Source organism: Macaca thibetana, chromosome 16 (genome assembly GCF_024542745.1).
Source record: "Macaca thibetana thibetana isolate TM-01 chromosome 16, ASM2454274v1, whole genome shotgun sequence".
NCBI classification, from domain to species: domain Eukaryota; kingdom Metazoa; phylum Chordata; class Mammalia; order Primates; family Cercopithecidae; genus Macaca; species Macaca thibetana.
The window spans coordinates 8,812,302-8,828,071 of record NC_065593.1 but is presented as its reverse complement, the minus strand read 5'-3'; the positions used below and the strand labels follow the sequence as shown (position 1 = coordinate 8,828,071).

At 38.6% G+C, this 15,770-nt stretch overlaps 1 protein-coding gene across 1 annotated transcript in view; it reads left to right on the top strand.

The window, feature by feature from the left end:
- The window catches only part of MYOCD (myocardin), a 221,284-nt gene that overhangs the window by 3,887 nt on the left and 201,627 nt on the right, over positions 1 to 15,770 (top strand). The window lies entirely within an intron of this gene.

Below are 15,770 nucleotides of genomic sequence, written 5' to 3'. Positions count from 1 at the left end.
CATAGCTAAGAACTGTGAAATATTAGAAATGAAAAGAACTGTTGCTGCTGCAGGGATGAATAAGACTGATGGAGTGTCCAAACAGCTTAAGTTTTACCCTTCACTGTAAATGGCAGAGAGAACAGTACTACTACTGCTGCTACCTTGAAGAATATAAAATTTGCCTTTTAAAAGTGTTTTTGTTTTATGGACATGGAACAATGAACTAGAAAATATGGCACATTCTGTACCCTTCTTCTACTTTCAACTTATAAATGCTGTATTCAAAATACCGGAACAGTGTGGCTTGCAGTTACTAACAAAATTAAAAATAAAAACAAAAAGTCTCTTCGCATCCATGTCACCCTCTGAGGGAAATGTAGCTTGGTGCCCTGGAGAAGAAATGGACTTTCTGGTGAATTCTCACCCCTTTCTGCAAGGGTCAGGATTTGAAAATTACTACCAGCTGGTTGTAATTCCATCCTATTTTGAAACAGATGACTTAGACTGCTAAACCATCATGGGGCTAAGATTTATTTCCCCTGCTTGGACTAAGTCACAAAGACCCAATTTGCAAAGTAGAGAAAAGAAGCAAAAATTTTTTTTTTTTTTTTTTTTTTTTGGTGAGCTCACCTCACCTCTGCCAGTGGAAAACCTACCAATATCTCAGAATTTGCACAAGTGAACTGGGCCATGCCATGCCATCTCTAATATTCCAGAATAAGAATTATTTCTCTTTTCCAAATTTTCACAGCACTTTCTGTCTCTGCACCTCTTCAGTGGCACTTATTATGAGACTTACATTCTTTCCTAAAGTGCAAATTCTCTGAAATCTTAGTAATTACTCAAGGAGGAGAGGAAGAAGCCTGTGGACCTTGAAATGCTGGAAAGGAAAGGAGAAGCACAGGAGCGAATCTTTCAGGAACCAAGAAGGATGGGACAAGTTTCCAAACTGGAATAGTCTTAACCTGCGTAGGAACACCAAGAAATTGGGAATTTCATGTAAGCTTTGCTAGAAGCCAGCTAAGCCTGTGAGGGCTTCTGTTGGAATTCAGCATCAGGCCTAGAACTCCAGTGAAAGGGCCTGAAGAAAATCCTATCCAAAGTTTTTGGCAAAAGCAAGTCACTTAACTTCTCTATCCCTCAGGCTTCTCATCTGTATGATAGGATTAATCATAGAATCTACCTCATAAAATTGTTGTGGGACTCAAATATCATAATGAATGAATAGTACTGAGCACCTAGCCAGCCTGGCATACTGTTCCCCAACCTTCCCAAATTTATCCACTAGGAATTGTAATAGAGTAGATTTGGGTTGCAACCTGGGAGTCTATGTATTCAGCAAGCACAGTTAAGAAATTCTTGTTTTCAGGGAAATTCGGGAAACAATGCTGTAGCAATAGTAATAGCTCAATAAACAGTAGTTATTTTTATTATGCTGCCTTCATCATCATTAACTTATCATCGTCATCATCATCACCACCACCACCAAGAATTGAAGATAATGTTAGGGAAAAGATTCAGCAACACTAACAGATTCTATAAGCATCATTGAATGAGTTATCTTGACTTTGGTCTGATATGAAGTTATTTTCACTCTTTGTAGAACCAGTAGACAGGTAACCAACTCCAACTCACTCCCAATTTGAATCTCAAGACGATTATTTCCATTTTACTCATATTTAGGTGAGGAGGGATCTTAACTTAGAACAAGAACTTGGGCCTTGCTCAATAAATTCAGTGGCTATAAATCTAATCCATGATTCATTTCCATTTTTACCCTGGGGATGAACAAAAAGGAGTCTATGCAGTGCTAATTACCACATTTTGACTGGGGCACCCCAAAGAAGGAAAGAATCTCAGGACCACTGCCTTAAAGGGACTGAAAAATCTCATTGTCCAATACTTTCACATAGGGGCTTGTGCCACTTTTAACTACTGAAACTACTGTGTATCCATTCTTAGACAACTAGGGCAACACTTTTTATAAACTCCTGTCTGTATCTGATTGCTTTAATGGTTCTCAAAACTCCTTATGATCTATTACACTTATTTTAATTATTTTCTATTTTATGCGAGGTTGTTTTCTTTTTTTCCCCCAATCCTTACACCTGACTCCTACGAAGAAGAAACCAAATCATGTTATTCATTGTACTTACTCCAGTGTCTAGCATAGAATTTCTTTCTAGTATCAGTGAGAAGATTCAATTGTATCCAACTATAAGGTGTCTTAATTTAAACTTCTTTATTTTGAGTGTATCTGTCTAAAGCACCTGACTGTTGCTTTTCTACTTCTTTACATATTTGTTGTTAAAATAATAACAACAGTAGATTGCTCTAAGGGGATACTACGTTAAGATGGCATCTAGTCCAAAAGGTCTTTAAATAATTGAATTTGCTTCATCTCAGGGGTGCTATCTTTTAAGGGGAAAAAAAGAATAGGGAACAGTGGCAAGGAAAAACAAAGTAACTATTTTTAGCTGGTCCTCTGGCCCAAAATATTTATCTAGAGCTCCGGGAAGCTGGACAGGATTATGTAAAATGCTTTACCTAGCCTCAGCTACCCTACCTCTTGCCACCAAACCACAACCTAAGGTCTCAAAACTAGCTACTCCCGTTAAGTAAAAATTACCTTCTGTAGTGCCAAAGAAAAAGGCCCCAGAAAGACAGAGAATAACAGTGTCTTTTACTTAGGATAGGGCAGTTCTATAACAAAGAGTTACAGCTAAGCACGATTAAGGCTGATTTCTCACATCAAAATATGATGTGAGTTGGTAGAAGAGAAGGATTCTTCTCCATGCAGTGTTTCAGGGATTTATAATTCTTCTAATGGCTCCCCCATCTTTTAAGGTTCTGGAGGCCACTTGTGAATGGAAGGAAAGATATATCGTGGAGCAATGCTGGGGTTGAGATAGTATAGATCACTTGGGACCACATTCAAGAATCCAGCCACAGGACAACCCTTTGTTGTAAGAGTGTCACCTCGCTATGTGCTCAGGAGAGAAAGAGAAATGTCTTGGAGAACTCTTAGCCAGTCTCTGTTACAGAGAGTGAGTGCATGTCCCCCAAACCTAGACGGTAGCTGACCCAACCACGTACTCAAGGCTGTTGTAGAAAGTGGGGTGTCTGCAAAGGGGAAAATAAAAGGCAATATTTGGAAGAAGACAGAGAAAACTGATTCCCACACATCCTGAACTTTCAGTCCTAGTAAAAGTGGCTAACCCCAGTATTCTGGGATCTGAATTATTAGATCAATATTCTATTTTTTCAAAAGAGTAGCAGAAGTAAGAGCTTGTGGGTATGGGACAGATGAGTTCTTTATTCAGCTAGCAGAAAATGCTTGGTTTCCCTCAAAATCTGTGTTCTTAATGTAATTTCTCCCTATTTCTAATTTGGCCTCCTATGGAGTACTCAGGCACAGTTCCAGAAGCGAGAAATATTATCTATGGTATATGTACCATCACAATAAACCTATGGGTTTTCAAAGTACAATTTTGTTATTTTCTTCCCTAGGGACTATGTCTTCAATTCAGACAATGTGTCACCAGGTGGATGATAATGGTGACAGTTGATAGCCAGCATCTACCTTTATTTTATGCCAGAAACTATTCTAGACATTTTACAGTTACTTATTTAGTTCCTCTAACAACCTATAAGGTAGGCCTTATTACTATTTTCTGCAGTTTACAGCTTTGGAAATTGAAACACAAGGTTAGGTAACTTGTCCAAGGTCACACAGTTCATCACTGGGGCCAGAATTCCAACCAAAAAAAGAAGGAGTTCTTTACCACTGCATTCAACCACTTTGGTGCCAAAAGTTGAACATCCCCTAAGAGTATTTAAGTAAGAAACATAGATAATCGTGATTTTGCATTCAATTCTTGTTTTTTTTCTATCAAAAATAGAGCTTTTGAGTTTATCTAATCAGCAAAGCACAACACTAGTGTTACCATGGCATTACATTTTTAAAAGTTTAGAGTAAGATATACAAATCTAATTTTCTCAACACAAGTGATCACCTTTTCCACCAATCCTAAAAGAAATCTTAACCCTTTCCTTCTGTAGTTTATACTGATTTAAAACAAGAACTTTTTGTTCCTTTTATTTCTTATTTATGGTACTTTTTAATTCTTTCACTCCTTAGACATTTACTTCATGAAACTGATAGCATTACATTTCTGAAATTCACAGAAAAGAATTTACCTCCTTTATTTCTACTTTCTATCAATAACTTCTTAAATATGGAATACCCTGTAAAATTTTTTCTTCCACTGGAAAAAAAATAATCAGAGCACATTCAAATGCCTTATATATTCTCATTATTTTCCTTTCATTCAGAAGAATTTCCTCCACTGGTCAGTTGCTTTACTTCATTATATCTCTATGTCATTTGAGACCTAAAGCTCCCATGTTTCCTGTTTGTTATTTGCTGTTGTGCTGGTGAGGACATGCAGTGTACTGTGGAAGGAAGAGGACATCACTTTCCTTACTCCAGATCTTCTGGGGAAAGCATTAAGTGTTTCACCCATTACTTATTATGTTAGTTTAATGCATTTCTTTTCAGATGTTCTTTCTCAGACTGAGGAAGTTCTTTTCTGTTCCTAGCTTGCTGATAGTATCATGAATGGATGTTGAATTTTGTTAAATGGCTTTTCTTTATCAGTTGAAATGATCATATGATTTTCCTTCTTGAGACTGTATTGTGGTGGATTACATTGACTGATTTTTGAATATCGACTTATGCTTACATTTCCAAGATAAACTTCACAAAGTTGCAGTGCATTATTTTTTCGTTTTTTACACATTGTTGAACAAATCCGCTTTTTAAAAAAATTCAGAATTCGTGCATTTATGCTTATGAGGGCTATTAGTCCATAGTTTCTTTTCTTTTTTTTTTTTTTTTTTGGAGACAGAGTCTCACTCTGTCACCCAAGCTGGAGTGCAGTGGCATAATCACAGCTCACTGCAACCTCAACCTCCCAGGCTCAAATATCCCCCAGCCTCAGCCTCCTGAGTAGTTAGGCCTACAAGTACGCACCACCATGCCCAGCTAATTTTTGTAATTTTTGCAAGAGACAGAGTTTTGCCATGTTGCCCAGGCTGGTCTCAAACTCCTGAGCTCAAGTGACTGACTATGCACCTCAGCCTCCCAAAGTGTTGGGATTATAGGCATGAGCCACCACACCTGGCCTAGTCTATAGATTCTCCCTTCCTTCCTTCCTTCCTTCCTTCCTTCCTTCCTTCCTTCCTTCCTTCCTTCCTTCCTTCCTTCCTTCCTTCCTTCCTTCCTTCTTTCCTTCCTTCCTTCCTTCCTTCCTTCCTTCTTTCCTTCCTTCCTTCCTCCCTCACTCCCTTCTTCCCTCTCTCCCTGCCTCCCTCCCCCCACTTCCTTACTCCCTCCCTTCCTCTCTTCCTCCATTCCTCCCTTTCTTGCTTCCTCTCTTTCTTTCTTCTACTTGTCTGGTTTTAGAATCAGAGTTATGATGATCTCATAAATTGAGTTGGGAAGTGTTTTCTCTTCTACATTTTGGAAGAGATATTGTAGAATTGGTGTTATTTTAAAATGTTTAATACAATTGTTCATAAATCACATGGGCCTGGAGAATTTTTTCAGAAAGTTTTAAACTGTAAATTCAATTTTTCTAAAAGTTATAGGGTTATTTAAGTTGTCTATTACATTTTGAGTGAATTTAGGTAATTTGTGTTTTTCAAGGAATTGATCCCTTTTGCCTAACTTGTCAAAAATGTGTGTATATAATTATTCACAGTATCCCCTATATGCCCCTGTTATTATTAAATGCCAGTGGGGTCTGTAGCAATAACCTCTTTCATTCCTGATACTGGCAATTTATTCTTGCTGTCTTTTTGTCTTTGTCCTTGCTAAATTTTATTGATTTTATTGATCTTTTTAAAGAACCAGATTCGGGTTTCTTTGACTTTATTATTTTTCTGTTTTCAATTTTCTTTATTTCTACCACTGTATTATTTATTTTATTATTTTTGCTTGAGTTTATTTTGCTCTTCTTAAGATGGAAACTTAGATAACTTGTATAAGGCATCTCTTTTCTAATATAAGTTTTTAATGTTATAAATTTGTCTTTAAGCACTGCTTTAGTTGTAGCTCACAAATTTTGGTATATTTTATTTTCATTTTTGTTTAATAGAAATTATTTTGTAATTTTTTCTTTTTGACTCAGACTATTTAGAAGCATGTTATTTAATTTCCAAATGTTTGGATATTTTTCTCTTATGCTACCTGTTATCCTGTTCTTGATTTCTAGTTTATTTTTATTATGATTCAAGGAAAATACTTTGTCTGATTTTAGATTTTATTTTATTTTTTACATAATTCTAACTTTTGTGTCTTTTATGACCAAGGTATGGTCTACCTTGACTATTCTATGTACTTCTGAAAAGAATGTGTGTTCCACTGTTACGGGAAGAATCATTTTTTAATATTATTTAGATTTAGTTAGTTGATGATGCAGTTCAATTCTTCTGTATCCGTGTTTGATTTTTTTTTAAGTTCTGCATATTACTGAGAGAGGAGTGTTGAACTCTCCAAATATAATCGTGGATTTTAAAAATTTCTCCTTTCACTTTCATGAATTTTGCATCATGTTTTTGAAAGCATTGTCAGTAGGTACACACATATATTGGATTATTATGTCTTCATGATGAACTGACCCTTATATCATCATATAATGTCTCTCTTCATCCCTGGTCAACTTATTCACTCTGAAATCTATGTCCAATCAGTTGTCTTTTGATCAGTGTTTCCATGGTATATTTTTTCTTGCTTTTTTTTTGTCTTAAGATCTCTGTTTAAATGTTTGGGTTATTTTTAATTTCTTTTTATTTCAATAGGTTTTGGGGGAACAGGTGGTGTTTGGTTACATGGATAAGTTCTTTAGTGGTTAGTGGCGATTTCTGAGATTTTGGTGCACCCATCACCCAAGCAGTGTACACTGTACCCCACATGTAGTCTTTTATCTCTCACCCCCCTCCCACCATTTCCCCTGAGGCCCCAAAGTCCATTGTATCATCCTGATGCCTTTGCCACCTCATAGCTTAGCTCCCACTTATGAGTGAGAATATATGATGTTTGGTTTTCCATTCCTAAGTTACCTCACTTAGAATGATGGTCTCCAGTTTCATCCAGGTTGCTGTGAATACCATTATTTCATTCCTTTTTATGACTGAGTAGCATTCCATGGTATATATATACCACATTTTTCTTTATCCACTTGTTGATTGATGGGCATTGGGGCTGGTTCCATATTTTTGCAATTGCAAATTATGCCACTCTAAACATGTATTTGGAAGTATCTTTTTCATATAATGACTTCTTTTCCTCTGGGTAGCTACCTAGTAGTGGGATTGCTGGATCAAACAGTAGTTCTACTTTTAGTTCTTTAAGAAATCTCCACACTCGTTTCCTTAGTGGTTGTACTAGTTTACATTCCCACCAATGGTTTAAAAGCGTTCCCTTTTTACCACATCCATGCCAACATATATTTAAAAAAATTTTTTTCTTATGGCCATTCTTGCAGGAGTGAGATGTTATCACATTTGGGTTTTGACTTGCATTTTCCCTGACAATTAGTATGTTGAGCATTTTTCCATATGCGTTTTGGCCTATGTATCTTTTCTTTTGAGAATTGTCTATTCATGTCTTTAGCCCACTTTTTGATACAATTGTTTGTTTTTCTTTTGATGATTTTTTGAGTTCTTTGTGGATTCTGGATATTAGTTCTTTGTTGGATGTTTAGATTGCAAAGATTTTCTCCCATTCCGTGTGTTGTCTGTTAACTCTGCCGATTATTTCTTTTGCTGTGCAGCTTTTTAGTTTAATTAAGTCCCATCTATTTATATTTGTTTTTGTTGCATTTGTTTTGCGTTCTTGGTCATGAAGTCTTTGCCTAAGCCGATGTCTAAAAGGGTTTTTCCAGTGCTATCTTCTATAATTTTTAAGGTTGCACGTCTTAGATTTAAGTCCATGGTATGTCTTTTCTATTTATTAAGGCCTAATTTGCTTATTATTTTACAAATGAGTCTTGTAAATAGCACATCATTGGATCATTAAAAAAAAATATGTTTTGACAATTTCTATCGTTTAGTTAGTATGTTTAGATAATGTACATTTAGTGTAATTCTTTATGTTTAAATTTAGATCTCTTATTTTATTATTTGTTTTCTGTTTAGTCTCTGGTTTTTGTTCCTTTATTTTCTCTTTCCTATCTTCTTTTGTTTTGTTTTTTTTTTACATTATTTAGCATTCCATTTTAACTTATCTACTGTATTTTTTACTCTATTTTACACATATATTTTTCTTTGTGTGTGTGTGTGTGTGATTACTACATATTTACCTTTTTTCACTGTCCCGTTTTATAGTGGAATGTAAAAACTTTACCATTATGTAGGTCCTTTTATGTTGTAACTATCTTGTATGTTACATCTATATACATTGAATACCCCATCAGACAATATTGTCATTGTTTTCTTTTAGCCATTTAATATATTTTAAACTCAGGAGGAAAAATAATTTCTTATTTATCTAGTTATTTACCATTTCTGTTCCTCTTCTTTTAATCCTTGATATTTTGAAATTTCTTTCTAGTATCTCTTTTCTTCAGTTGCAATGGCTTCATTTAACAATTTGTTTAGAGCACATCTCCTGACAATTTTATCTCAACTTTTCTTCGTGTAAGAATGTTTCACTTTCACCTTCATTTCTGAAGAAAATTCTTCTGGACCTAGACTTCTTAGTTGATAGTTATTTTCTTTCAACACTTAAAAATTTCCACTACCATTTGGCCTACATAATTTCTAAAGAGAAATATATACTTATTTGAATCTTTGTTCCTCTAGTTAGAAGTAGTATGCTATTTTCCTCTTGTTGCTTTCAAGATGTTTTCTTAGCTTTTAGTTTTCGGAAACTTGAGATATCCCTAAGTGCTCATTTCTTCAATTAATTCTGTTTGGGGTTCTCTACACTTATATCTCTAGGTTTATTTCTTTTTTCCAAACTTGGGAAGTTTTCAGCCATTGCTGCTTCAATTTTTTTCCATGCCATACTCTTTCTCTTTCTAGGACTACAATGACATGAACATGAGACTTTTGTTACTGTCCCACAGGTCCTGAAAGTCTGTTCTATTTTTCCAATCGTTCTTTCTCTCTCTCATTCAGCTTAGATTGTGTGTATTGATTTAGCTCTACCTTTTTTTCTAAGTAAAGATATCCTTAGATTTCATGAAATGGTGATAAAATTCCCAATTGATAGACAGGCTGATTTTTAAAATATACTTGAAAAGGTAAAGGAACAGGAACTAGAATAACCAAACAATATTGAGAAAGGAAAACTAAAGTTAAAGAAATTGTTTTTTCAAGTTCAAAAATGTTGTTATAAATCTACAGTAATCAAGACAGTAGTATTAGAAAAAGATAGATACAATGATCAATGCAATAGAATAAAAGTCTAGAAACAGATCCACACAAATACCGACAAATGGTTTTTCACAAAGATGTGAAAACAATTCAATAGAAAAAGGATAGTATTTTCAACAAATGGTGGTGAAACAATTTAGCACTCATATACAAGAAAATAAACCTCTAACTAAATCTCACATCTTATTCAAAAACTAACTGAAAATGCATCATAGATGTAAATGTTAAATGTAAATCTATAAAACTTTTAGAAGAAAACAGATAAAAAATCTTCATGACTTTTGGTTAGATGAAGAGTTCTTAGATACAACACCAAAACCATAATCCCTAAAAGAAAAAAAATGATATATTGGAATTCATTAAGATTAAAATTTTGCTCTGAGACAGACACTAAGAGATGAATAGACAATCTACAGACTTAAAGAGAGTGTTTTAAAGTCACGTATCTGGCAAAGAACTTGTATCCTAACCATATAAAGAACTCTCAAAATTCAGTAGTAAGAAAACATCCAACCCAAGCAAAACGTGGGCAAAGTATTTGAATAGACACCTCACCAAAGCAAGTGTACAGAAGGAAGAAATAAGCACATGAAAAGATGTTCAACACCGTTTGCCATTAGGAAAATTCCCACATGGAGCCAGAGCATTTGAATTTAGATGTTTTACTATATTAGAATTTTCCTTATAGAGGAAATCACTATTATCAACAAATATTGAAATATTGAACATGCCCCATCAGAAAAGTTATTAACCGAGAGAAGAAACACAAATTCACAAATTGGTTACTCAAAGAGGGAAAGAGGGGCTGGTGCTGGCAGTTTCTTTTACTCTGGAGAATAAAGCCCAGAAGGTCTGATTTGGACCCAAGACAAAACGCCTGAAAAACTAGGATTCGGCATCTAAGCAAGAGGACTAGTACTAGTCAAAGAGCTCTTCCAACAAAAATCAATTTTGTTGTAAAATTATGTCACCTTCTAAAACCACGTTCTCAGGAGATGTCTTCTAGGGTCTTCTAGGGTCTCACAGGATAGGTGACTTGAGCTACACATTGTAGGAGCAAACAGATGCAGCTATCTAAAGGAGGCAACCTACTGACAAATGGAGACCCCTATACATTCTGACACATCAATTGCATGGCTGAGAATCCAGGTCTAGAAAGTTGGAAAAAAGAAAAAGGTAGGTTCAAGAGAGCTTGTAATTTGTAAAGACGTTGTTGGATACAGTCTCCATTTTCTCATCTATCTTCCTCAAGAAAGTTAGAAGTTTTGTACCTGTATAAACCTACCAATGTAGGAATATGCATAGTCATAAACCCCTTAGAAAAATGATACAAATGATTACCTATCCCAATACCTGGATTGCTATGTTTTTATACAATGCTATGTTTTATGCTAACTTTCAATAGTGTAGTAGTTAAGAGTGAATCCTCAGGAATCCGGTAGCCTGGAATGGAATATCAGCTCTACCACTTCCCGGTAATGTGACCTTGACTTTTCTTGGACAAGTGACTTGACTTTTCCTTAGTTTCCTTAACTGTAAAATGGCGGTAATAACACTTACCCACTTACCACATGGCTTAATAGTTATAAAGCACTTGGAATAACTCCTAGTAGTTACTGGCTCAATAAATTACATCATCATCATCCTTATGTCATCACAAAACAACTGTGCTTATATATTTCCAATAGAGACTTTTATGTTGCCCTTAGCTGTGATTAACAGCTACACAGGAACATGTCGGCTGAGTGGGAGGCAGAAATCACCTGCAGAAATAGTTCTTCTGCCTTCTAATTTTTAGGAAGAGAGGAAAAAATTGCTTCACTTACTTAATTGTAGGATACCCTGAAAACCTTCCTACCAGGGAAAATGGAAGCCTTCCTTCTTTCCAGCTTTCTTAAGTGTGCATGAAATTGATTCTATATGCTTATTAAATCCGAAAGAGAAATTTCATGATACAAGCACTTCCTGCAGCTGAATGGTCTTTGAAAACTCATATGGACTATAATTCATCTGGAGAGTGGCCACACAGTTTGACAAGAAATCCCAGCCTGTATGTGCAGGCTGCTGACGTATGTTTCTGCACCTGCCTCACACGAGACTCTCTGTTTCTTTTTGAAGGCAATTGAAATATTTGTAATACACATACTGAAGACACACACTGCGCCTTTGGGTCTTGAGCTGTGTGGGGTGTGGGAGAATGAAAGAGCATCAGAGGGAAATTGTGTGTAGGGGAGAGCCCAGTCTTATTTAAGACATGGACATGTGAAAATATTTACTGAAGAATGCGGTGATGAGGAGTTTGGCAGTCAGGAAAAGTATTGTTGTGTGTTTTTAATCCCCAAATAGTAGGATGCAAAGGTTTTGGGGGAGAGAGAGATGCGAGATTGGCTCAGGAGGGAGGAAGCACAGAGCTTGTGAAAAGAAGCCTGCAGATGGCCAGAGGGTGTGGTGGGCATGGCTGGACTCAAGAGCCTGAGGGTTCCCCTGGATGGTGGTACATTCAGACCAGGGTCCAGTTGTGGCTCTGGCATGGGACAGAAGGGCCTCAGCTTACACCAGATGGATGGGCCTGGGGGTGAGGCAGAAAATGCTTTTTTCTTACACCCAGGGATACAGACAAAAGTGGAAGTAAAGATATCTGATGTTCAAGAGAGAAGCAAAGAAGCAAGGACGAAACCCAAGAGCAGGAACCCTTGCTGGTCCTTTGCAGTGTCTAGCTTGGGCTGTCGCCCACGGTTACTTGAAACTATGTGTTGGTCTCCTGGCAGCTCTCTCCATCCGTCCTTGCTCCCTCCCTCTCACTACCCCCAGAGGGATCATTCTTATATGTGAATCAGATCACATTACAAAACCCCTCCACCCATCCTCGGTCCCTCTGGGCAGCGGCTCCTCTGTCATTCATGGGTGCTGAACCAGTTTCTATGTTCCATGCCTCAGGTGGCAGGATTTTGTACTTTTTATTTTCTGCACAGGTTCTGTAAATTTGGACCCTGAATCTATAATAACAAGTTGAACAGGGCTTTCAATTTCTTATAAGACCTGGTTGTTTTTGTTTTTTTTCTCATCCAAGGCATCACATGGAAGGCAAGCCCTCACTTCACTTTGCTGGGCCAGTGAGCCAAAACCTTTACCTGGCACGGCCCTCCTAGAGACTCCACACTTTATGGAGGAGTCTAGGTCTAGCTTCCTTGCCTTGGCAGTGAATAAAGCTGTGCCTGCCTTTGCCTGCTGGTGCTAGGATCCCAGGCTCCCGGCCTCTAAGCTCTACATTCGGATGGACCTGGAGTTTCCGGTTACTCTTACCACTTGGATATTAAATTTCTTCCTTTTTCTTTTGGCAGCTAGTGATTTCCTTCATTTCTTATGAGTTCTTCTAGGCATCTGAATTTTTTTTTTATATTCTATGCGTCATTTTTAATGCTTCTATTCAAGGAAGAGCATCCATATTGGTAAGTCACCGCAAGCTCCATGGTTGCCAGGCAGATTTTTCAGGATTGCGTTTCTGACACTTCCCTGCCTGTGTTTGTTTATGTGCCTGTCTCCCTTCAGAAGTTACTCTGAGGTTGACAGCATGTCTTATCTGGCTTTATATCCTGGTGCCTAATACGCCACATGGAAGGTGCTAATTAAGTCATGGAAGAGTGAGAGAGGGAGCGAGGGATAGTTTAACGTGTTAGGCTCAAAGTGGAACTTTTGTTGTTGCTGGTTTTTTTTTTTTTTTTTTTTTTTTTTTTGAGCCACACTATTGAAAGCTATTACTGTTTGTTTAATATGAGATAGAGTCAGATCAGTGAAAGCAGTTTTGAGAAACATACAACTAATACCTGATCATAGTCCTTATTAAGTGTAACAGCTTAAAGAACTGCAGAAAGCCAAACATACATCCTCGAAGAACCCCACTGTTTTAAATTTGTGTTTGCAGCTGAAATCAGCCACACCTCCTTGGGCTGATCTTAAAATAATTCTTTACTCAAAAAGTCACAGTATCCTGGCACTTAACAATAACATAAGAGAGCTCCGGCCTGGAGCGACTGTTTGTTTTGATAGGAACAGAAACAACTCTTTTTTAATGAACTGAAAGCTCTTGATAGGTTTGGGGGTTTTATTCAGCTGTTTTCTGAATCTCTCAAAGCTCATCTTATGAAATTTTAGCAAGATCTGACCTGCCCCTTCCCTAGCCTGGATGCCTCCCTCAGGTTGCTGTTCACCACCTCTGAGCTCAAACAGACAGACAGACAGACAAACAGACAGACAGATGGGCCTCGCTGACCAGGGAGTTTCGATTCCCTCTCATTCGCTTTGGATCCCTGCAGCAAAAGTGTTCTGGCCCAGAGCCTTCTCTGTGTATCAGAAATGACACACAACTCTCAAAGACATGGCCCTTGTCTGCCAGGACTTGAATTCAGAGGAGATAACACCAGCCCAGGCACAGCAGAGCCTGGAGACCCTTGCTCTGTCCACTGAAGCATGGCAGACATTTAATCCCTTCTCCCAATGCAAGAAGGAATAGGCAGGGGAGGGAAGGTGGGAGAGCAGGTGTCTGAAACCCCCAGAGGACCTCTGGGGTGAGTGGGGCCTGAATCAGCATGCCAAGTTGACACAAGGCCATGACCTCCACACTCAGTCCTCTCTGGGCAACTGTGAAATGCCTGTTTTTCACCAGAGAAGCCTAGCATGTCAGCTGAGCAGCCAGCGAAGAAAAGCCAGTGCTGTCTCTGGCAGGGAACTTGAAAAGGTACAGCCAAAACCATCTCCTGGTGTCCAGCTGGATCAGGTGCACCTGTAGAGATCTCTGTGCACTCCAGAGCCTGGTCTCTGCACAAAGCCAGAAAGCAGAGAGAAAAGCAGAGAAAGGGAGTGGGTTCCCGTCTGGTAGATTTCCATACGTGCAATGCCAGACGATAAACATACAAGGTGTGATGAAATAGCTCTGCCCCTGCACGTGTCAAGTGGGCTAAGCACAAATGCCTAAAACTCAATTCTTCAGAGTCGAGTCTGGAATGCAGCCGGAGTCTCTATGGAAGGTAGAGTCTCCCCGGCTGCCACTTCAGGCCCCGCCATGAAGCGATGCATCCTGGAGCAGTAGGTAAGTGTCTCCTGCTCCCTGCCACAGGCCAGCCAGGAAAGATGGTGGATAAAACCCATTGCAGGGACCAGGCTAAACAGGAAGCACTCATTTACTCATTCGATGCCTGTGAATCAGGCACCTATGTTCGGCGAGGTACCCCCCTGGGCCCTGGAGAGGAGGTGTGAGTGAAGGGTACTGCTTCGGTAGCCCTGGGTGTCTCTGTTGATGCACCCTAGCAGTTGGGCTTAGACTGCGAGGCTTATTTGCACACAAATTGCTGCTCTCCCATGGGGTGCACAGCACAGCCACCTGTGGTGAAGAGCCCTCTCAACAGCAGCAGGGCAGGCATGCTATCCATCTATAGAGGCCGACTCAGCAACAGGGCTCCCTCTGACCCAGCGTCTTCACTTCCAGATGCTCTGCAAGGCCCTGTGGTTACTTGTCTAATTGACGAAGGACCACTAACCAGAGATGATACCACTCCAGAAGCAAAACAGAAATTCACTTGCCCTGAGCCCATTCAAATATTGAAACATACACCAATGCAAAAGTCAATGAGACCACATATGAGCCAAACTCCGAGTACAATTAAGCTAAAGGCTAGAGATTAGGTTCTAATTCAGGCTCCACTGATTAAATATGAGAATACAGCAAGTCGGAAGACTGCACTGGTCTCAGTTTCCACATCTGTGAAATGGGGATAGGGAGAGGAGATGGAGGAAATAATTTCTGCCTAGGGTTGCTAGATAAAATACAGGACACCCAGTTAAACTTGAATTTTAGATACTTTTGAATAATTTTTTTTTTTTTTTTTTTGAGACAGAGTCTCGCTCTTGTCGCCCAGGCTGGAGTGCAGTGGTGCAATCTCAGCTCACTGCAACCTCCGCCTCCCAGGTACAAGCAATTCTCCTGCCTCAGCCTCCTGAGCAGCTGGGATTACAGGCGCCTGCCACCATGCCCAGCTAATTTTTGTACTTTTAGTAGAGACGGAGTTTCGTTGTGTTGGCCAGGCTCTCTCGAACTCCTGACTTCAGGTGATCCGGCTGCCTTGGCCTCCCAAAGTGCTAGGATTACAGGCGTGAGCTACTGCGCCCGACCTAATAATTTTTTAAGTATACCTCATGCCATTTTTGTCCCATGCAGTATTTTTACTTGTGAAATCTGATGGCCCTGTGCTGTCAACATTCACCTGCCACGGAATAGACAATGTGGGCGTCATCTTTGTAAACTGTGATATGACATTGTCTGGTACTCTGGGCTAGTCTCTTCTACTTGC